Genomic DNA, 24,170 nt, shown 5'->3' with positions numbered 1-24,170 from the left:
CTATATAAATATATTGCTCTTTCATTAAAAACAAAATAACAATGACAACAACAAATAACCAAGTGTTGCTAATGCTATGGAGTTGGAGGTCATCCTTAGCTTTTCTCTGTATCTCATTGTAGAAATGACACTCACTAATGAACTAAATATTACACCATAATTAACTCTAAATGCAATTATGCAATGAACTGCACTTGACTTTGGAGTGTGACTGGTGATTACACTTTAAAAAATTAATGATATGCACACAAACAAATTACCAACGCTACTCTACCTTTCATATAGGAAGCATAAAAGTAGAAAAGACATCATTCTCACCCGTTCAATAACATCATCACCAGCAGCAACTACAACAAAGCTGGGCAATGAGCAAATTCACAACTCTTCTTGAACCCTTGAAGGAGCTAAAATCATAGACTGACCAACTAACCTCAAATCTATGAAAACACAAGCACATGTAAGGACAGATGAAAGTCAAGAAATTGCTTACCTGTGACAGACACCACTGGACACCAGTAAAAAGAATTCAGCTAAAATTTTTGGCAAATTTCTTTGGGTGGTGCTATGGTCTGATGTTTGTCCTTTCCCAAACTCATGTTGAAATTTGGTTGCCTTTGTGACAGTGTTGGGAGGTGAGATCTTTGGAAGATGATTTGGCTATGAGAGCTCTACTTCCTTGAGGGGGATTAACTCCATTATAAAAGCAGGAGTTTTGCCCCCTTTGATCTTTTGCCCTTTCACCTTGCACCATGTTAAGGAGGCAGCAATAAGGCCCTTGCCAGCTGCTGGTGCCTTGATCCTTCATCTTGGATTTCTAGCCCTTGAAACTCTGAGAAAATAAACTTGAGTTATTTTGTTTGTTTTAATAAATTACTCAGTCTATAGTATTCTGTTATAGCAGCACAAAATGGACTAAGACAGGTGGTGTATAGACTAGTGACAGAATATGGAACACCTGGGAAGGAGGATGCAGACACAAGGTGAATGAAGACCTACTTACAGGCTATTCTCTAGGGATCTCCCCAGGTGCTCACAAAAAACATCCGCCACAGTACTGAGCAAGCATGCCTTGTGGTGTAGGCCAAAAGAAGGTGAACAATAGCCATCGAAGGCAAGAAACTTCTCAAGGAAACTTCTCCACTCTCTCCCCTATAGAAGGGAAGGCTTAAACAAATGAGGAGGGGGAGAGTTGGGAGCTGAAGCTTTGCCTTTCCTAAGGACACTGTTGTAAACTCACTGCAGCTGGAGAAGGACAATGGAAACAAAACACCTCCACTCTTGGGAGAAGGGCAGTAATTCATGCTGGGTCCAGGCATATAGTTTGGAGTGGGACAGGATCATTGAGAGAATCGCACTCTGATCCCCAGGGCAAAGTGCTTGCTTAAGACTCAGGCTGAGTCAGATGAGATAAAGCTCTGTCCACCCTCCAGCCCTGTCTACTGCCAAGTCAATAACACTGAGGAACAGGTGCAGCTGTCTACTCCTGGGAGAGGGGCAAGCCTATAGAGAAAGCCCATCTCTGAGGAATAGCACAAAGAAAAGATCTGAAGCAGAGAGTGTAGCACACACTAAGAGTAAACAAACAAGCAAACAAACAAAAAACATCTCCCACAAACCATCTTAAAGCATTGGCTACCACGAAAGAAATTTGGAGTCTGTGCAGCCCTGAACTGTTCAATCTCAGCTCAACTCTGACTAGTTGGACTCAACTCCTTCCCTTAACTCCATCTGAAAGGCCGAGCTGGAGATCACGAAGGTTTGCTTTAAGTTAAGGTTCTTCTGGTAATCAGAAATTATACAAAGTAAAACCCTTTAAACTTGATTTTTTAGTATGAGGAGTTGGTAGTTGAAGTGTAGGGAAATTGCTGGCTTTGATAATAAACATAGAAGGTAATATATTTTTCTTAAAAAACATTTAATTTTGATGAGAAATTCTATTGATTAAGAAGCAGGGATTACTAATACTCATGCCAATTTTCTCCTACTAATATATGTTATCTCCTGAATAATCTTCAAATGATTATTACGTTAAATGGTGAGTGTCAGTGTGTTGACCACTTTAAAAGTTGATACATAAAATTAAAAAGAAATTCCAATGACAAAAGGAAGATTTGTATATGCAGATCAGGTTCACTTTATTAGATTATGGTACTTCTAACAAAAGTTATGTTATGTGCTGGCTTGACTGATATTTCAGATACCTAAACAATCCTCTCAGGGTATGCTGAAGTAGATTAAATTTTCTTGTCTTTTTAAATACACTATTTTCAGGAGCAGGAGTGTATATAGCAGTCTGTTAGCAGCATGAGGATTTAAGTAAAATATCAGGAATAAGTGTAAAACAGAAACAAATTCTTATTCAGTTTAGACTGATTATCAGAATCTAGTTCATCGTCTTTCATGTCATCATAAACTAATGTTTTTTTTAAATTCCATTTTATTATTATTTGTTTTATTTCAGCTCATTAAGGGGTACAAAAGTTCAGGTTACATATATTGCCCATGCCCCCCCATCCTCCCGAGTCTGAGCTTCAAGCGTGTTCATTCCCTAGACAGCGCTCATCGCACTCATCATGTAGGTATTCACCTATCCCCTCCCCCCACCCCCCAGTCAGAACATCAAGCATGTCCATTCCCCAGACAGTGCGCATCACACTCATCCAGTAAGTATACACCCATCCCTTCCCCCCAGCCCCCACCTCTGTCCGATACCCAATTAGTGTTATTCCCAAATGTGCATTTAGGTGATGATCAGGGAAACCAGTTTGCTGGTGAGTACATGTGGTGCTTATTTTTCCATTTTGGGGATACTTCACTTAATAGAATGGGTTCAAACTCTCTCCAGGAGAACCAAAGAGATGCCATATCACTGTTATTTCTTATAGCTGAGTAATACTCCATGGTATACATATACCACATTTTGCTAATCCATTCATGAATTGATGGGCATTTGGGTTGTTTCCACATCTTTGCAATTGTGAATTGTGCTGCTATAAACATTCGGGTGCAGGTGTTTTTTTTATAGAATGACTTTTGTTCTTCTGGGTAGATGCCCAATAATGGGATTGCTGGATCGAATGGTAGGTCTACTTGAATCTGTTTAAGGTATCTCCATATTGTTGTCCATAGAGGTTGCACTAGTTTACAGTCCCACCAGCAGTGTATGAGTGTTCCTGTCTCTCCGCATCCACGCCAACATGTATTGTTTTGGGACTTTTTGATAAAGGCCATTCTCACTGGAGTTAACTGATATCTCATTGTGGTTTTGATTTGCATTTCCCTGATGATTAGAGATGTTGAACATTTTTTCGTATGTTTGTTAGGCGTTTTTATATCTTCTTTTGAAAATTTTCTATTCATGTCCTTTGCCCACTTTTTGATAGGGTTGTTCAATTTTTTCTTACTGGTTTTCCTGAATTCTAAATAGATTCTTGTTATCAGTCATTTATCTGATGTGTAGTATGTGAAAATTTTTTCCCATTCTGTAGGTTGTCTGTTTACTCTCATGACTGTTTCTTTGGCTGTGCAGAAGCTTTTTAATTTGATCAGGTCCCATTTATTTATTTTTGTTGTTGCTGTGATTGTCTTAGGGGTCTTCTTCATAAATTCTTTGCCTAGGCCAATGTCTGTAAGAGTCTTTCCTACATTTTCTTCTAGAATTCTAATAGCTTCCCACCTAAGGTTTAAGTCTGTTATCCACCGTGATTTGATTTTTGTGAGAGGTGAAAGCTGTGGGTCCTGTTTTAGTCTTCTACATGTGGCTATCCAGTTTTCCCAGCTTGTGACTGATTTCCTATGTTGGGGAGCTCACAGACCAGTCGATGATGCATATATACAAACATCATCATCATCATCATCATCTTACTATCATATGGTGAAAGCACTGAAGAAGAAGTGCACAGGTTATTTTGAAAGCATAAAAATCAAAACAATTAATCCATCCCTGAGTCAAGGGTAAAATATGAGGCAGGTAGGTTATCTAAGAAGAATTCCTGAATACCTAATGTGAGTTAAACTCTGCAAAGTACCCACTCAGGGCAAAAAAGGAGAAATGTATATGTACTCAATTCTCACTTTTCTCAAGTTGATCCTATAAAAAAGGAGAAGAAGATTTGAATTCTCATGTGGTTTCTCTAGGTGTTTCATAAGAACAGAAAAATAATAGTGCCCTTGCTCCTCACTGTCATTCACAAACTTAGATCCCAGACTGGTATGGGCACTGCACTGTCCTTGGACATTAAAAAATTATTAAAATAGGATAAAATATATCAAGTTCTTTCACATTTAGTAAGGGTAAGTATGACTTGTGAATCGTGTGTGTGTGTGTATGTGTGTGTGTGTGTGTGTGCACGCACATGCACGTGCTATGTCCAGATATCAATATTTCTGACTAGTTTTTGGTTTTTAATGTTTGAAAATTATAGTCCTGGCCTACCATTGCAAGGCATTAAGCATTGGAATAAACATTTGTTTTCCCACTAGAGGCTATCCTTTGAATCAGCTGTTTTCTACTTGGTAGCAGAGTAGTAAGATGAGAGATGACAGACTTGGAGCCAGCCGCTTTAAGGTCTATTTTGCTCCCAGGTTAATTAGGCTTACTAATTTTTTTTTAAATGCCTAGATTACAAAGTAGCTTACTAGAAATCATCAGCTAATAATAAATCAACCTTTTACCTATTTTGCCATCGCTCCCTACTTGCATAATTTTTTTAGCCACCTCTCCAGTGGAAGAGTTGCTAAAATAAGGCAAATGTCTGGTGTTTCTGTATCTGTCGTCTGCACATTTTCATACTGTAATTACAGAATGAGTCCAACTGAGGCCATCAAGGAGGCACTATTTTGTATTCTCTAGTTAAGGAATTTCTTAGAAATTTTTCTCTGCATAAGATCATGTTCACACTCATATATACATTCATTCTACCCACCAAAATAAAATGTTATTTAATATCCCCATTGGAGAAAACTAAAACACAATGGTAAATCAATTCATTATCCCAGCAGAGAAAACAAAAAGAATAAAGTTAATAGTTATTGTTTATTGACCAAAGTGCATACATTATTCTTTTCCTCACCATAACCCTGCAATAATGTAATTATTAGTGCTATTTGAAAGTTGAAGAAACTTATGTTCAGAAAATTTAATTAGCACTGAGTCAAACATTTACTGTGAGCTGCAGAAAGGATTCTAAGTTACATCTGGTTCATTCCAAACCCATGATGGCATGTTGTCTGTCTACTGATACTTCTATTTTTAAAGTTAAATGTTTGCTTAAGATAGCAATGTTTGTTGATACCAATGCCTATTAATAAATAAGGGTGTTCATGATGGCATATGAACAATATTTTTACCAGTCTTAGTGTATACATTAAGGGAGAACAAGTAAGGGTACTCTTCTTTATGTTTGTATTTAATCAGGAAAAAAAAAAAAACTTTGTTTTAAATCTCAAAAAGATGTCAGATACATAATATAGCTGTTGTTTTGATATGAATTTTAATTAGTGATTCTATTTTTATACATAATTACTAAAATTTGCCTGCCCACCCAACTTTGGTAATTCCACTGCTTGATTTAGAATTTGTATTTGGGATAATAGTGCCACCAGGCAATGATATTAGTTAAAACAGACCTGGAAATTAAGCATATTCCTGCAAATGAAATTGAGATCAGAGAGACTTAATCTTCATAGTAACATTATCTTTTTTCCTAATTAAAGTAAGTTCTTCACTAAATGACTATATGTAAAAATATCTTTTATTTATAAAAGTGGTATGGTACCTAAAAACAAATTTAAGCAAAAATGTTGGCAAATCTACAAATTCTAGGAATTTTAACCTGAATCTCATAATCTACACTTCAATTTTTTACTCCTTCTACAAGTTTTTATTTTACTTTATCAAAGTTTGCAGGCACATAAACTTTTATTTAAAGGGCTCTATGATTTCTCATGCTCAGAAATTCTGAGAGTTTTAATCTGCTAAATTAGCTGCCTACCTAAAATATGTTAGAATCTAAGACTCATTTATTTACTAATATCCTTATACTTCTCCATAAAGTTATGATTAGCTCTCTTGCTTCTCCAGCTCTGTTCTACTGCAATCACTGAAACTTACACTATGGCAGTGGTTCTCATATTTAGTTTGTAAGAATCACATTAAAATCACAGATTCCTGCATACAGAGATTCTAACTTTGGAAGTCACTGATTTTCCTGAGTTCTATATACCAGCACATGAGCAAAACTGGAATTTTGGAGGGGACAGATTCAGGCCCGCATTTCTTTTTCACAAATATTGCAGAGCAGAGTAACCAACAATAAGACAGGAATTGTACTAAAATACAACATTTAGCAAGTATTAGTAATTTGAGAGAATAGTAACTAGGAGACATATAAGTTTCTTGAAAATTCTGGGAGACACTGGGATAGAAAGACTTTGGGTTTTCATACCATGTAAGGGATGTGAATTTAAATAATTTCCACTTAAATAAAATTCAATGCATAAACTCTGAAGAACTGGGGATTTCCAGGCAGCTATTGGTTATGTGGATTTTGTAACATCCACTTTCTATTTCACAGGGCACATGCTTGCTAATAGGATCAAATAATACATTATATATGAACCTATATTGTACTCTATATGGTCATACGACAGTATATTTATAAAATCATCCTAGTAGCATTAAATGCTCATAATTATAGTAAATGCAGAAGAGATTAGCAAATACATTTATCACAAAACACATTTTAATCAATTAAATAATTTTAACTTTCAATTTTATTGTTTGGATATGTTAATAACTTCTACATTAACTCAGAAAAATGATATAGATAATAAGAGTGAATATGTATGAAAAAGAGCTAGCATGAGTTCAGGAGAGCTCCTATAACTGTTGTTACTTGTTTTTCTTAATCTTTAAAGCACAGAATAACCTTTAAAAAAAACCTCTAGAGTCACATTAATGACAAAACTAAAATAAATTAATTTTCAGCGACTTAAAACAAGGCATTAGTCTGTTGTGGCTGCCATTATTGATTGAATATATGTCAGGGTGGACAGACAGGTCATGGACCATGACGTGAAGTACAACTCTCTTGACAGCTCCATCATCTTTAAAAATTGATTTCAGCAGTTGCCAAATGAACCAGAGATAACTCCTAGCATATCACTTTGTTAATGAAAACTTTTAGACTGTTAGCTATTGATGATGCCACAGTAAAAGTTGTCTTCTAAAATTATAACTAAAATTTTAGAAGAGAGTGTTAAATATCATAAAAAAACTAAAGTCAGAGAGAAGTTTTTAAATAAATATTTTGAGCTTTCAGTGCTTCCACTTGAGAATAAAAGTAGAAGTGTGAAGTATATGAAAGAAAAACTCTAAAAAGCATGATTAAGCAAGATGAAGCTTATATATTCATTAAAGTTAAAAATAGTAATTTTTAAATTAAAGTTTTAAATTACTATAAAACTGATATAAATTATTTCAGAAAAAAACTTGACTTGAAAATTAAAATTATAGAACTATAAAGAATAAATTATAAGTTAGTATATATTTATACATTTGAACATTTATGTTACTACTTTGCATGCTATGACTCTTACAATAATCATTTATTATTTCAAATTGTAATGAATTTGTTCTCTTATCAAATACATACATATAGGTGAATATATAGGTAGGTGAATAGATAGATGGTAGATAGATTGATAGATTCAAGTATAGATACATAGATGCAGGACTCATAACTTGAAGATGAAGACTTTTTTACCACCCCTTCTTGTCAATTTAGACTAATGAACAATAATAACTATAACATAGACATAACATCATTGTCAAGAAAGACAAAAATTAAAAAGCTTTCTATGGTTCTAAAACTATTTTAGAATTTTTCTAGAGGTAAGAGAGGACATAAATCTCAACTGTGGATGCTCAAGAGTTGGCATAAAGATTGAGTCAGGAGAGGGTTCCAGGTAAGTTAATATTGAAGTGATGCTATAGAAATTGGGACATTGAGAATCTGTATCCTAAATTTAGGATTCACATATTGACCTGTAAAGCCAATTAGACAGATAGAGAAGGGTCTGTAGCTCTAAGACACACATTCTGCCTCAATGTCTGTAGCTATAAAAGAAAAATTCCCCACAGAATTAGCTTTAGAGATTAAACTGACTTCAAAGTTTTAAGCTTGTGGAGAAAACAAGGTATGGAGAATTAAAGTTTCCACAGGAAATAAACAAAAAAACAAACTTCATATCAAGCAGTTATTTAAAATAGGACATATAATCCAGTTTAGAATTTTTATTCCAGAAATTATTAAAGGATCTTGTAGGAATTGTGGGAAAGAGCAGCATTCTGAAGTTCTGGAAATGTGACAGAATGGACTATCTGGGATGTAGTTGCAAGATGGAAAATTGTCAAGTTCAATCCAAGGGGACATATCTTTTATACGGAGAAAACAGTGATTTATTAAAATTTTATAGCAATTTTTGAAAAAGTTAAAGCAATTTAAAGTTAACATAAAAGGTTATGGTTATTTTGAATATTAATAAAGATATGTTTTTGTTTCCTTCCCTTTTTATTCATTCACTTATTCATTCTATAGAAAACACAAATTAAGGGTTTATTTTGTAGAAGGTACTCTTTCACATCCTGGAGAAATAAGGATTAGAAAATCAAAACATATTTTCAAAAAACAATTTAGTCATATGGGAAAAATAATTACAATGAATTATTGTATGAACATAAAGCAATATTACTATAAAGGATGGATGGAATAATTGACTCATTCACAAGTAAAGTAGTGAATTTGTCAGGAAAGGACATATAGGTGGATAATTTTAAAGATACTTGGATGAAGAAAAGGAATTTTATAACCAGACAGAAAAATGAAATCATTTTAACATAGGGAATAATATATTCTAACAAAGGGAGTAAATGAGAAACATAATAAACCATAATTATTCATTTATTTTAAAAAAATCTTTATTAAGTGCTTTTTATTAGACACTAGTAATGAACAGCCAAAAATACAAACAAGCTCTTTCTTCAATGGAATTTAATGTGGGAAACAGACAAGTAAAATTAAGTAATCACAACACCTAAGGATTGTTGCTAGATAGAAGTAATACGGAGTTTTAAAGATGGATAGCAAAGCATATCTAACTCAATATATCTGAGAAATATTTCATGAGACATAGTTTAAAAAAAGAAGGAACAAAGAAAACAAGCATCTGCCGTTATCACTTCAGATATTGTTTGGCTCTATTCTCCTTCTTCTCAATCCGGGACACAAAGTGCAATATGATAGGCATTTTGACTGTGGCCCAGATGTCTCTTACACTTTTTCTTTTTTTTTATTTGCTTTATATTGTATATTTTTTATTGGCATGCTTTAACTTCACTAATCTTTGCTTTTGTAAACTCTTTATATTATTAAACCCATACAATGAGTTTTTTGTTTCAGATATAATATTTTTCAGTTCCAAGATGCATTTGATTCTTTTATTCAAATTATAAAGTTATATGAAAATCCCCAATCATTTTACTTTAATTTTGCAGCTTTTTCTGTTTTTGTATATATTTATTATAGTTATTTTAAGATATCTGTCTCTTGTCTCTAGTATCTAAATCAATAATGAGTCTTTCTGCTGCATATTTTCTTTGTTTTTAGTCATTTGTTCCCACTTTTTAGAACACAGTAATTTTTGACTGGATGATAACACCATGGATTAAAAAATTTTAGAAAATGTGTATATTAATCTTTTTTTCTCCCCAAAGAGATAGAAACTTTATTCTGGTTTTCTTCTGGAATCCAATAGCAATTGATCAGCTTGATCTTGTCTGCTTGTTTATTTGTTTGTTTGTTTGTTTTTAAAGTGGATCTATTTTACATTTCCCCTTACTCCTAAGGTGCAGCATTTATTCCTGGGGAGAAGTGACTTCTTCAGAATGTCTCTTACTCCAAGTCTGTGGCCTTATGGGTTTTTACCTAAAAGCACACACTGTTTACCACTGCTCCTCCACAGTGATTTGGCCTTAAAGTACAATCTTACTTTCTAACCCTTTAGAGCTTCTGAAATCTCTCTTCAGCATTTTATCCTCCCAGCTCTTGTGCTGTATTATTTAGATATCTCAAAGTTGTGCCTTTCACATGTACAGCCCATGAGTCCAAGACTTGAGTGGTGTTTGTGTATAGATTTCAGGGCTCCTTCTCTATCGGTTTGCGTTTCTTAAATCACAGACATTTGATAGAAAGACACCGTCTCTCAGTCCAGTTCTGCTGCTGCTTTTCACATGCACGCTACTTCCCACGCCATGACTTGGGAATATCCTGGAGGAAATGCCAAGGTGAATATGGATATTACATCACATGTTCCCTCTGTCAAGGATTACAGGTCGTCAAGTCATGTGTATATTAATTGCTTTCCAGTGCCTTCAAAATATGGTTTTATTAAATTAATTTAGGTTATTTAGTTGTCTTTCTACAGGAAAATTAATCTACTAGCATGGTGGTGGAGGTGGAACAGGATACAGTTTTCTTTGGTATGAGTAAGGCTTACTGTTATGCAGGCATTGGGAACCTGGATTAGAAGCTCTGGACTTCATGAATGTCTTCTGTCCCTCCTCCAGTCATAAATATTTGGCCTAGCATGTATTCCTATACTTCCTCAGAGGAAAGAGATTATTTTTATTTCCTATCCGCCTCTCCCAACTGAACTGTGCTTCTACCAATATCCTTAGGTTATGGTGCTGGTCTCCATCCTGTGTAGGTTACTATTTCTGTTACTTAGGTGAGATGAGAGAGAGAGGGCTGGTGGAGTTGAGGTGTTGTCTTCCATTCTCTACCACAGTTGCAATGAGATTCTGCCAGTATACACTGTCTACAAGTTTTGATTGATGGCTTTCTCCCTGGACTCATTTGCTCCATATTAGAGACAAGAAAAGGGAATCAGAGCGGATTTTAGCAGTGGCTGCTATTCCCCTCCCCAAGTTAGACATAAAGGTAGTTTTCTCTACATTGTCCTGATCCACTCTGTATGATGTTGGTGGGATCCCTGTAGAAAAATGTTGAGAATCCCTGTATGTATGTGACATACTCTGATGCAAGCCCATAATTACCCTCTAGCCCATAATTATCCTTCAACAATTTATTAACAATTTCTAGTTTAATCTTCCTACTGGCTTATTTGGCTTCAGATGGCATGTGTCTCAGACAATCAAATCCTCACTTTTTTCCTCCCTGTAGGTATCTTTCTCTTTCCAGATTTTTGTTGCTTGTTTGCCTTGCAATCTTAGTTCTCGGAAGAATTCAAGAAAAGTTGCTAACTTGCAGTTTGTCCAGCTATTTAGTTGTTGTGAGATTCTTTTCAACTCTCTGTATTTCTGAGCTGAAAACCAGAATCTAATATATATGATTTTTAAAATTCTTTCTTTAATTGAAGTAAAAGGATAGTAGAACATTTTCTTATTCCTCCAAAATATATTAATAACAGTATATAAAAAAATAGAAAATAAGGTTTTAAAATATTTACTTGGTAAGAAAATTATAAATTATATTTTCTTATACATTTATGATGTTTGATCTGTTTTTCTTGTTTAGCATTCTTCCCGAAATAGACAATGTAAAATTTTGGCTAACCTTCACTTTACTCACTGGAACACTCCAGCCACCCTTGCTGACCCCAATTTATTTTGTAAATTGGGTTATAACCTGAAGTATCACTTAACACCCTGGTTGTAGAAATGTGGAACATTAAGGATTGAAAGTACCTTAGAGATAAGATGAGGAGTTCTCAACCAGGACAAAAATTACGTGCAAAATTTTGTTTCTAGGTAAGTTTGAAGTATTCTAAGGAATGGGTAAATGTATTTTATAAAATTCACAAAACTTCTATTGCCCTGATTATTGAATGCCACTGATGAGACTTTGTATTGTAGAGATGCATCTATTTAAATTCCATAATCCTAGAGAGATTTATCCTGCTGCTCACAGTTTTAATTCCTATAACTATCTTTTAGAACTCAGGTAATAAATCCTTTCAAAAGAATCTAAAGAAAAGAAAAAATAAGGGAATAGAATTTCCCTTACATAAATCATGTGTTAATACCAAAATCTCAGCAGCTACCCTCAAAGAAAAGAATCTATCTTTGATTTTTTATGCTCATGACTATTGCTTTGATTTACCCTATCAATTGGTTTAAGTACTAAGTACTAAGACACAAAATTATCACCATATATAATGTTGATAAATTTATTGATTACATAGGAAAAATACCTTCCCACAAGTTAAACTTAAATAACAAGAGTATTCACCATTCTACTTTGTTAATATAATAAACAGCTGTATTATGATGAAGCTTTGTAGAGCTGTCACAAATGGCTATTTTAAGAGGAATTTTATTCATAAAAGAATAACATTTAACAATATTAAATTAATAAATACTTGAAGCATTTGGTGGATATTGTTAACTAAATGATTTTTGTAAGAATAAGAAATATACAAGCTAAGCATGTTTATTATAGTAAAAATACATTGAAGATTACAAAAATGAAGCAGTGTTAAAGCGAGCTCATAAATTTAAAACATCATATATATTAAGTATATACAAATTTCAAAGAGCTTGATTATGATTAGCTCATATAATTGGAATACATATTTCAATGTAAAATATAATTATAAGGAAGGTCCAGATGGAACTAGGCACAAAATGAAATAATTGAATTTATTTTCAACATGACTCTGTCTCCATTTGTTCATTCCTATACACCCATTTAAATGGTCCATTTTATGCATTTTATAACTATTTTATCCCCAGTATCAAGCTCAGTGCACAGCACAAAATTGGTGAGTAATCCAAGGTGGTAAATAACTGGATGAATGATATCATACTGTTACAGTTTGACTATCATTTGTTCTATGGTGTTCCTTCTGAAACTACCTACCTGTCTTCTCTATAACCATTACAACTGAAATTTCTTCTATCTCATTTTCTCATTAACTTTCTTTTAGAAAAAAATGGTCAGTTAATTTAATATAAAATATAAATGGTTAAGTTGATTTTAATATGCTCAATTTTTCACAGGGCTGAGGCCACAGTGTATGTATTTTGTATTCCCAAAGAAATTTGGCTCAGAGCTGGAAAATGGAACAGGGTGAGGTAGAAGGTTGATTTTCTAGTCCCACGGACTATAATATATAAATTATTGATTGCATCTTAACACACAAATGTTTCTCTATGGTTCCACTTTTTGTCAAAATTAAGATTTCAGAATTTATTTCAGGATTGTTTACTTTTTAATGATTTCTTTAATTTTAAAATACTTCTAAAGTTTATTTTAAATATCCATTATTAAGGAATTTTCAAGATAATATATGTTCTACAATTAAAATTTATTTTTCAGCTGTTGATTGCATATTTATTATGTTTTCTAAAATAATCAAATATTATGATAGTTTCTTTATGAAGTCTAAATAATGTTGATTTTTATAATTATTATTTGATTTGTTTGATTTATTTGATTTTTTTTTAATTTCCTGAACAATATTTCACAATTAACTACTTACACATTGGGTCATAGGTTTCTATTTGCTCTTTTTATTTCGTTTTTACCAAAGATGATAATATATTCACTTAAAGATTCTAGAAAAAATATATACTGATAACAAACACTCTTCAGGACAAAATGAATTTAAGTATATCTTAAAATAGTTATAGCTACTCAACTTATCAAAATTTGCAAGTTTTGAACTTCCATTTCCACAATAGAGCAATCTTACAGCAAAAAAAAAAAAAAAAAACAATTATCTGAGCTATGATAGCACTCAAAAAATAAACTCCGCAAATAAAAGTATTTAGTGAAAAATGATTTTCAAATAAATTATAATCTCCTTGAAGGTATCATCTACTTTTTCTTAAATCTCAGTGTGCTGATACAAAACAAGTTATTAAGAAATCATTATGTGGCATTTTAAGATGATTATCATAACCACTTATGTTAATAAAAATCAATGATGAGATAAATCAGATAGTAAGGAGAAAGGTTAAATGCCACTTGAAATACAAAATACATTTATCAAAATAGCTCTGCAAATGTTCTACCATGTCTCCTCTGACAAAACAATGCACTATCAAATTAAAATGAATTCCTCATATACTGCCATTCAAGATTCTGCTCTTTCTAATTTACCTAAACCTAATTGTGAAACTCAGGTTTGGAGGAAACTGGTACATTTTTGTTATTGAGAGATGACATATGCATATGTATACACTCACACTCACACACACAGACACACACACACACATGTACACTCAGAAAATAGCTTACAAATATGTCCTGGGCGTTGTCTTAGGCATTCTACATGTAGCTGCTCATTTCATGCACACTGAAAACCTGTCAGTGAGGTAAATTCTTATACTCTCATTTTTCACGTAAAGAAATTGAGACACAGGTGTGTAATTTAACTTAGGCCAAACAACCAAAAATAAATGAATAAAATGGTTTGAAGACACTTAATTTGGCTCTGCAGACTGTGCTCTAAATTACTTTTAATGCTTCCTTATAACCAAAGGAAACTGCACAAAGTATCTTTTGTGTCCCCTTCTTCCACCACAATTCCTTACATTATATAGAAAACATTATGTCAACTGGATGTGAACTATAACTAATTATATGAATAGCTCTTCTTGACATCAAAATATTTTACATAAATAATAAATTCCTTCAATGCCTAAATGAAGACAGTGGTGGATTGAGTTTTGTGTCAACCAGAGAACTCTTACTCTTGCAATTTATTTCCTAGTTGTGTGGCAGTCTTACTAAGTTGAGGTAAGGAAACCTTCAGTTTCTCCTTTAAGGAACAATTAAGCAACATTCCCAAGTAGAATTGTTAAACCCTTTTAATGTTTTGGAAAAGCTTTTAAGATATGTTTTTATTTGTGTTGTGCATGATATTGCTATCAGTTTTTCAACAAAAGATATGAATACTCCTCCCTTCAGCCTACCTTCTGTGATGCATAATTTAAACTATAATAATAGTAGTAAAAACAATAATGAAAATATTAATAATAATTTGGTAACACTATGGTGGATAAGGTGTTAGAACTATAGCAGATGATGGTGGTGTCCAATACATCTCTTTGTCCTTAGCATTGTAGTATACTCAGCCTAAATTATTACGAGACTAGAATTTCCTTGCTTGAGTGCTTTCTCTAGCTACTGAAACATACTTTCCCTTTTTGTGCTCCAGGGCAAAAGTGTTGTATAATCAAGGCTACTTGAGAACATTCCTCACTCAATAATTGATAGGAATTGGTTTACAAATCCCAATTCTGTCAATCCACAGATGGGATAGATCTGAAATGTATATTCTGTACTAGCACCTGGAGTTCATGTGGCTCATAGTAATAATTAGCTCAATAATGAACTCATATTGCTCTCTTTTGTCCCCTTTATCTAACTTTCTTGCTCCTTTATGGGTTGTCTTCCACCTACCAAATTAATTGTTTGCACTTGAATCCTTTTCTCAGGCCTACTTCTGAAGGAACCTATATATTGTCATCTTTAGGGTAGTCTGGAAAACTTCATAAGGATTCAGGTTAGACTTGGTTTATTACAGTTACATGGAACAGTATGTATACCATCTGCTTCTGGTAGCAAGAGCAGATCTATATCTCACGTAATTAAGAAGCATATTTATTAATAATATGTGAAATGCCGCAATTCAAAGCCTAGTTCTTATATTGCAAGAATGATAGTTTTCATAACTTATTAAAATATTTTTATTTCTTTGTTTTAGGAAAGAATTATAGAAATACTCATCATCTCTAAATAGAAAATAGACATATTGTTTTTATGCTTGCTTCAAAGCTTTATTGTGAGGAATGCAATGTTTGTGTGTATGTGTTTAGCATTGTTTCATTTAATTATTTGCTTTAGTATTTTTTGATCTAAGGAATTTTTAAAATTATTTACTCTCAATGGTCAAAATATGTCTCATAATCACCTTAGCAATCAGAGAAAGCCATGACATCTAATATTCTCACTCAAATACATTGCAATATCAATAAACAGGAAAGGAACTGAGGTTGCCTAAAAAATTCAGTAAAAACAGGTTTAATTATTGCTTCATGATAAGATATACAATTGTGCAAGTAATCAAAACTTGTCTAGGTTAGCTACATTGAATGATATATATTCAAATTCCTTAAAATACACTTATTTCTGTGACAAGATATGTACACTATTATGGTGATGGGTGCACTAAAACCATTACTTCAGTGTTATACAATTCATCCATGTAAGAAAAAACACTTGTACTCTTTAAATCTATTAAAGTTGAAAGAATACTGGGAAATAACTCCCATAAAAAATATGTTAGTTAAGCCAGGTGTAGTGGACCATGACTGTATTCCCAGCTACTTGGAAGGCTAAGGTGGGAGGATTGCTGGGGCCCAGGAGTACAAGTCCAGCATGGTTTATATAGTGAGTCATGTCTTAAAACAAAAAAGAAATATGTTAGTCATTCAGTGGAAGTATATTATATAATGCATATTTTTACATACACATGCAGATCTGTATTTTTTTCTTCTTTTACTTTTAACATGCACTTTTTGTTAGACTTTATTTTTTAGAACAATTTTAGGTTTACTAAAAAATTACTCAAAAAGTACAGAGTTTCCATATACTCCCTAAGTTTACATCAAGGAAGACTGAATAAGGAAAATGTAACACACACACACACATACACACACACTCTCTCTCTCTCACAGAGGACTACTATTTATCCATCAAAAAGAATGAAACCATGTCTCTTCCAGCAGCATGCATGGAACTAGAGGCCATTATCTTAAATGTAATTACTCAGAAACATAAAGTCTCACTTATATGTTGGAGCTAGATGATGTGTACACATGAACATAGAGTAGAATAATAGATAATATCTCAATGTTCCAAGGCATTAGAGACTTGGAATGGTGGGAGGTGGGTAAGGAAGAGAGATTACTTAATGGGTATGTTGTACACTATTCAAGTGATGGTTACACTAAAAGTTCAGACTTCACCACTACACAATATATCTATGTAACACAACTGCACTATATCCCCTAAATTTACACAAATAAAAAAAATAGAAAAAGAGAAAGGAAGCTTGGTTAATTTAAAACTAATAGTATAACTTCATTTTACTCTTGTATTTAAATATGCACACATACACACACACTTAAAATAAGTGTACAGCTTAATGAATACCTATGTAGTTAAAATACTCATAAAAATCATCACCATTCAGGTTTTTTCTTTTAAAAACAGCATATTTAGCACTTCAGAATCCTCCCCTTTCATTCCCTCTGAGTGCTTCTCCCCATCTCAAAGGATAATCATTACCTTGATTTTAACATCATAGATAAGTTTTGCCAATTTTTATATTTCAGAAAAATAGGATTAGTATATATGTATATTTAAGGGTGGCTTCTTTCATTCAACATTTTATTTTTTACATTAAACCTAATGTTGCTGTATAGTATTTATGTCATTAAATATGAAATGTCAGATTTCAAATCAAAAATGTGGTTTATTATATCTCAGACAAGAAGCAGTACAATTAATCAAAGTATATGCCTAAACTATTGACACAGTTTTGCCATCTTAATGGTAGCTTGTTTATGCCAGCAGCAAAGAAGCCTGAGAGCAAGTGGCAATAAAATTGCAAAAAGTGTTTTTCACAGCTTGTTGAGAATTGAATATTTTTCCTTGCAAAAAGTTGTCCAAAGCCTGGAAGAAGTGGTAGTCAGTTGGTACAAGGTCTGGTGAATATGGTGGATGACAGAAAGTTTCCAAGTCCAGCTTCTGTAGTTTGAACAGCATTGTTTGTGCCACATGTGGTCTAGCATTGTCTTGCAATGACCAGTGTTGGCTGCTTAATCACAAGCATCCTCATCTTGTCCATTTGCAGTAGACAACCACTGTAATTGATTGACCAGGTTTCATGAAGCTGTAATGGATAATGCCAGTGCTAGACTACCAAACAGATACCATTAGCTTTTTTTAATGAATATTCGGTTTGGGATTGTGTTTCAACACTTCATCTTTATCCAACCATTGTGCCATAGGCTTGCAATTGTCAAAAATAATCCATTTTTCATCACACATAACAATACTGTGAAGAAATAGTTTGCCTTTATGTCATGATAGCAAAGAAAGGCAAGCTTCAACACGATTTATCTTCTGATGCTTGTTTAACTCATGCGGAACCAGTCTATCCAGCTTCTTTACCATGCAGCTTTGTTTCAAATAGTCCAATATTGTTGTAATTTAACGTCAAACCTTGCTGCTAATTCATGTGTAGGTTGAAATGGATTCACTTGCACAACAGCTTTCAGCTCATCATTATCCACCTTGGTCTCAGGTCGCCCACGTGGCTCATTTTTAAGATTAAAATCACCGGAATGGAACTTCTCAAACCATTGACATAGTGTGCGTTCATTAGCCACATTCTTCCCAAACAATTCATTAATATTTTGAGCTGTCTGCACTACGTTGGTTCCACGACAGAATTCATGTTTGAAAATAACATGAGTTTCTGACTTATCCATGGTTTCACAAAAATTGCTCTAAGGAAAACTTTCAAAGGTAATCACAAGCCAAAATGTCCATTTGAAAGAGAGTACGTACCTTCACAATAAACATAAAACAAGAATTGTCAAAGTGAAATGTCAGAAATATCAACTGTCAAACTTAATGTTTAAGAAAACTGGACATTTCATACTTAATAACCTTTAATATGTCCTTTCAATATGCCACAATTTATTTATACACTCAACCACTAACAGATATTTGGATAGTTTCCAATTTGGGGCTATTGCAAACAGGGATGCTATAAGCACTGTAGCACCTGTGTGTGCGGGGGAGGGGGTGTGAGAAATACACATATTTCTGATAGGCATATGCCAGTGTTTTATATTTGATAAGTCCTATTGATAATAGGCGGTAGGATAATAGAATCTATATAAAAATTGATGTGAATAATTTAGAAGAGTGTCTGGTAAATATTTAATAAATGTTACCTGCTATTATTATTATGTCAAATTACCAGAATAAATGTCATTTAGCAAAATAGCTAAGAGGTTAACTCTTTGAACTCTAGACATGAATAGACTCAGATTAGAACTCACTTCCTAGCTGAATGATGTTTAGGCACATTACGTAAGAAGTAAGCCTCATTTTCCTCGCTATAAAATATACAAAACCATAGGCTTTTGTGAGCTTTTAAAATGAAAATGTATTGAAAGACTTAGCATAGCATCAACCACATAAAGGATGCTCAAAAAAGGTTAGCAGTATTAGTATACTATGTAGTTAATAGAGGTGTTAACATACCATCCTTTAACTAACACTATGTCTTTGTAACGTTTTGGGAAAATCTCAGAACAGTGTATAAAAATCATCCTCCAAACTGAGATGGTGCCGAGAGACCACAGAAATGACCCAGACCAATCCAGCCTGGCGAGTTAAATGACTTTATCAGAGGTGACTCACACAGGGCTCTCATTCCTAGTCAAGATAGAAATCCTCCTGGCACTCAGTCCTGGGAGGTGACAGGAGTTCTTCGGAGAGTAAGATCCACACTGCCTACCCATTTGTGGAGCCCTAAATTTCTTTCCGGCAAAGGAGGCAGAGCTCTTTGCATCCTGCATTTACATACAATACAGGGTAAGCATGCACAGGACTTCCCATTAGGCGGGGACTTTAGAGTTATAATGAACTAGGGTACTAAGGCAACTCAAGCAGCTTAAAACAGTTCAAACTGGTCTTAAAACATATGACCATCTACACAAAAGGAGCTACTTAAGAATACCCTTTGTGCTTTATTTTCTTTCAGCTTTCTTGTTTTGATCTATATCTCTGTATTCAAAGGAAACCTGCACGAGTTCCGCTACACATTAAAAGCCAGTGGTGGGGAACTTGTATTTTCCCTCACATGTACCACATGAATTTAATCAGAGGCAATGCTTAATATCTCAGCTCTTTCCCTGGATACAGAGATGCACTATCCAACAAATCAACCGATCTCTTAGCAACTCCATGTGCTACTTTCCTTGTGACTTGGAACTCTGTCAAATGCGATGGTGGATCTTTCTGAACTTCTGGATCAGCTTCTAATGTCCAGGTAAAGGAGAGTTACTAAAAAATGGCTAGATTGAACGAGGATCTTATTTCTTTGATTTTAAAATGTGTGAAAGACAGGTTGCTTATCATGCTAACATTAATACTGAGTGTGTCTGTAAGTGGAAACCCAAAACACTCCGCATTACTGAGAAGTATATCCCAGGACTTATAAGCTAATTAAAATTCTGCCTAAACTTATATTTCAAATTACTATATTTAAACTAAATTTATTTGAAATGAAGAGGAATGAATAGTACTCTATTTAACTAAAGCTCACTGTTAACATTTCCTCAAAGAAAAATCCATAATGTGATGTCCTTTAAAACAAATCCCTTGGGTTTTATTAAGACAGTAAAATTACCAATATATGTGACAGTGGATTTTCTAAGGGAAAGAGTTTTTTCTCTTATGCACAAATAAAAAGGTGAGGTATACATATTTCTGGAAGGAGTTTGTGAAGAAAATAAAAAAAATCGTAACTCCTAGAATATATCTTATTTATATAGCTGCCAAATCTTTCCACCAGCTTTCTGTCTGTTAGAAATGCAGCTATGCCTGAATAAGGTCGGTTTTTAATTAAACATTCTGTGTCTCTCAGGAAGTGAAAAATGAGCTAATAGCAATGTACTCATATGAAGACATCAGAGTTTTATTTTTAAATCTGCTACTGATGAGTTATTTGTGGGAATCATGTATACAGAGGTTAAGAAACAGACATAATAATATATTATGCACAGATATACTATACTAATAATGGTGTAAAGCACACAGGGCATTTAAAAAAATCATATTCAATATAGCAGTTCAAGCACCGATTTCTAAATCCTTGACTATTAGGTTGACTTTAATTAATTTAAACCTGTTAAAAGACTTAACTCCAGAATGAAGGAATATTTCAATGTTTTAGGAGATATACAAATACATATGTCATGATCTTTTCTTAATAAATTCCTTGAGAACGGATCTATTTTTAAGAATGTGGTGCTATTAATTGTTTTTTCCAATTTAATTTAAAAAATCTATAGGCCATATTTCCCTTTGACAACAATAAACCAAGGACAACTAAATTTCTTTGCTTAATAATAAAACCCACTTTAAAAAAAAATCAATTACTACAAAATGTAGCATTTCAAAATGAAATATTTCCTATTTTATTAAAAACAATAAGTCTTGCCACTAATTTTAATAAATAGATTAGGAAGTTGAATGAATATAAGGACGATTCCTTTTGCATTGATTATGTGATTCTTCCCTGATGGGCTTATGCCCCATTTATTACTTTCAGTAGATTTGAAAGGGATCATATCTAAGTCCAAATTTTATATTTCTATGGCTCAGAGCCTCTCTCTTAGGAAACACTAGTTTATCACCTTTGCATCCCAATTCACAAGTGTATCTCCCAGGTATCTGAACATCACCATACCGACCTAAAAGCAAGTCCAGAATATCACTTCCCATCTCTGTTTTTCCTTTTTACTTTTCTTCCTTCTTTCCTTTTTTCCTTCCTTCCTGCCTTCCCTCCCTTGATTCTCATAAAATTTAAGCATCTCTTGCAGGAAGTGTGAAATGTAGGAGTGACTTCTTTTGCAGCAAATGTGAGAGGAAGCTCACCCAAACCGGTATTCCACTGGCTCGTTTGGATAAGCCAAATCAGAAGCACACCCTTTGGACAGAGGCCCTGGGCCGTTTACTTACCAGTGGATTAGATAGTTGTTCAAAGGTATCTTTGAGAGAGGCAGAGTAAAATTAATGATAATGTTGGTATTTTTTCTTGGGGCAATTCCCTATTCTATTTAACACTAATATTATTAGGAAAAGCAACACTAATTTCAAATCATTCCTTTCTCCTGTTCTTCTCTGGTCAAACATCTCCTTTTGGACTCCTTTTCTTAGGCTATGAAGTTATCTGTCCGTCTTCCTAAAGACACTAATCTCAACACTTGTGTTTCAGAAGGAGTCATTTTCAGGAAATCAAAGTTGATTTAATCCTTTAAGGGATATTCCCTCATGTGAATCCGATAGTCTCATATTTATTAAGTGATTAGATTTAATAATTTCAAAGCAATTTTCTGGCACTCTTTCGAAGAATAATTAAAAATGCAATGTGGTATCCCACTGTACACATCTCACCCTCATCTTTGTTAGCCAAATATTCTTTTAATATAAAAATTTGGCATAAACTTTGATCAGACATTACATTAATTATTTATTACCTGAACAAAAATTTATGAAATAGATAAGTTGTGCTATTAACTAATCAAGGGTTTCAGCATTCCTTAATATTTTGGCATCAATGGTACAATATCATCTTTTTCTGCGTAGTATTGAGATAGAAGGAGATATGGTAAGCATGCATGAATGTTCTTATATTTGTTTATGTGTGCAGTATAAGACAGTATGGCAAAAGGGCACAAAAAAGCTGGTAGATTTTTGTATACTGATTCTTCAAGTGGAAAAGATGAAGTAAGCATCCAAATCTGGAACAGTGTAATTTGAAATGACAAGTTTAATGTTTTAATATAAATTTATATTTTAGAAAACAAAAATATATAGTACATTCATAATACAAATATCTTGAAAGTAAAACACCATTAAATCATCTTGTCTATCGAGGACAAACAGAATATAATAACTTATAATGGTTTAGGTGGAGGAAATGTTTTCTAAGTCTGCAAAACACTTAGTTTTTTAGTTTGGTGTTTTATTTCTGTTTTTTCAAACTGCCATTCTCTAGCTTGCTATCTACCTATCAGTGCTCTACTCACCATGGGTAGGATATTTCCAGCTTCAAGCCTGTTTTTTGTTTTTCTTTATCCAGTAACACAGTGGGTTATCTGGATTCTCCTCCACTCACATCATTGGAAAGGAAAACTGCCAGGGGAAGACCCGAAGGTTAGCTTTCCTCATACAAGCTAAGTCAGTCATATGCAAAGGCGAATTAAGACTAACTTATATTTGGAGTTATAGCTAAGAAAAGTGGTTTGTCATTCAAAGCACAGTGACAAAAGGGGATACTTCACAGGAGAGACTACTCTAGCTTTTCATGACCTGGTGATGTATGTAATTAATTCCTCTTTGAGAATGTGTTGCTTCATGTGGGTATCAGCTTAATTTTCAAAGCCATATATAATATGATACCATAATCTGAAGACTTTCTCACAGATATAGTTTCTGTATTTTTTCCCAAACTCCACTTCCCTGCTCATTGTTTGAATGGAATAGAAAAAAAAAAAAAAGTCAATGTTTACCATGTGCAGTTGAAGGGAAATATTATGTCCATTAACTTTTTTTTTTTTTTTATTTCAGCTCTTCATGGGGGTACAAAAGCTCAGGTTATATACATTGTCCATGTCCCGCCCATCCCCCTGAGTCAGAGCCCCAGGCTTGTCCACTCTCCAGACAGTGTGCCTGGCACTCACCATGTAGTCATACCTCCATCCCCTCCCCCCACCCCCCTCCTCCCCGAGTCAGCACCTTCAAGCATGACCATTCCACAGACGGTGCACAACGCACTCATCATGTAGGCATACACCCATCCCCTCCCCCCACCCCCGTCTCAGTCTGATATCCAATTGATATCCTTCCCCGGTGTGCATTTAGGTGATGATCAGGGAAACCAATTATCTGGTGAGTACATGTGATGCTTCTTTTTCCATTCTTTGGATACTTCACTTAATATAATGGGTTCCAATTCTCTCCAGGAGAACCGTTATTTCTTATAGCTGAGTAATACTCCATGGTATACATATACCACAGTTTACTAATCCATTCGTGGATTGATGGGCATTTGGGTTGTTTCCACATCTTTGCAATTGTGAATTGTGCTGCTATAAACATTCGGGTACAGGTGTCTTTGTTATAGAATGACTTTTGTTCTTCTGGGTAGATGCCCAATAAAGGGATTGCTGGATGGAATGGTAGGTCTACTTGAATCTGTTTAAGGTATCTCCATAATGCTTTCCACAGGGGTTGCACTAGTTTGCAGTCCCACCAGCAGTGTATGGATAT

The 24,170-nt window shown here is 33.9% G+C and overlaps 1 long non-coding RNA gene across 1 annotated transcript in view; it reads right to left on the bottom strand.

The window, feature by feature from the left end:
- Positions 1-22,948, bottom strand: part of LOC123642225 — a 35,915-nt gene extending 12,967 nt beyond the window's left edge. Inside the window, exon 1 of the long non-coding RNA XR_006736397.1 lies at positions 22,928-22,948. This is a non-coding gene — a long non-coding RNA (uncharacterized LOC123642225). The remainder of the gene's footprint in view (positions 1-22,927) is intronic.
- Positions 22,949-24,170: the final 1,222 nt, after the last annotated feature.

The sequence above is a fragment of the Lemur catta genome, chromosome 7, assembly GCF_020740605.2.
Source record: "Lemur catta isolate mLemCat1 chromosome 7, mLemCat1.pri, whole genome shotgun sequence".
Lineage (NCBI taxonomy): Eukaryota > Metazoa > Chordata > Mammalia > Primates > Lemuridae > Lemur > Lemur catta.
Note: the sequence above shows the minus strand (reverse complement) of the source record. Positions and strands in the feature narration are given on the sequence as shown.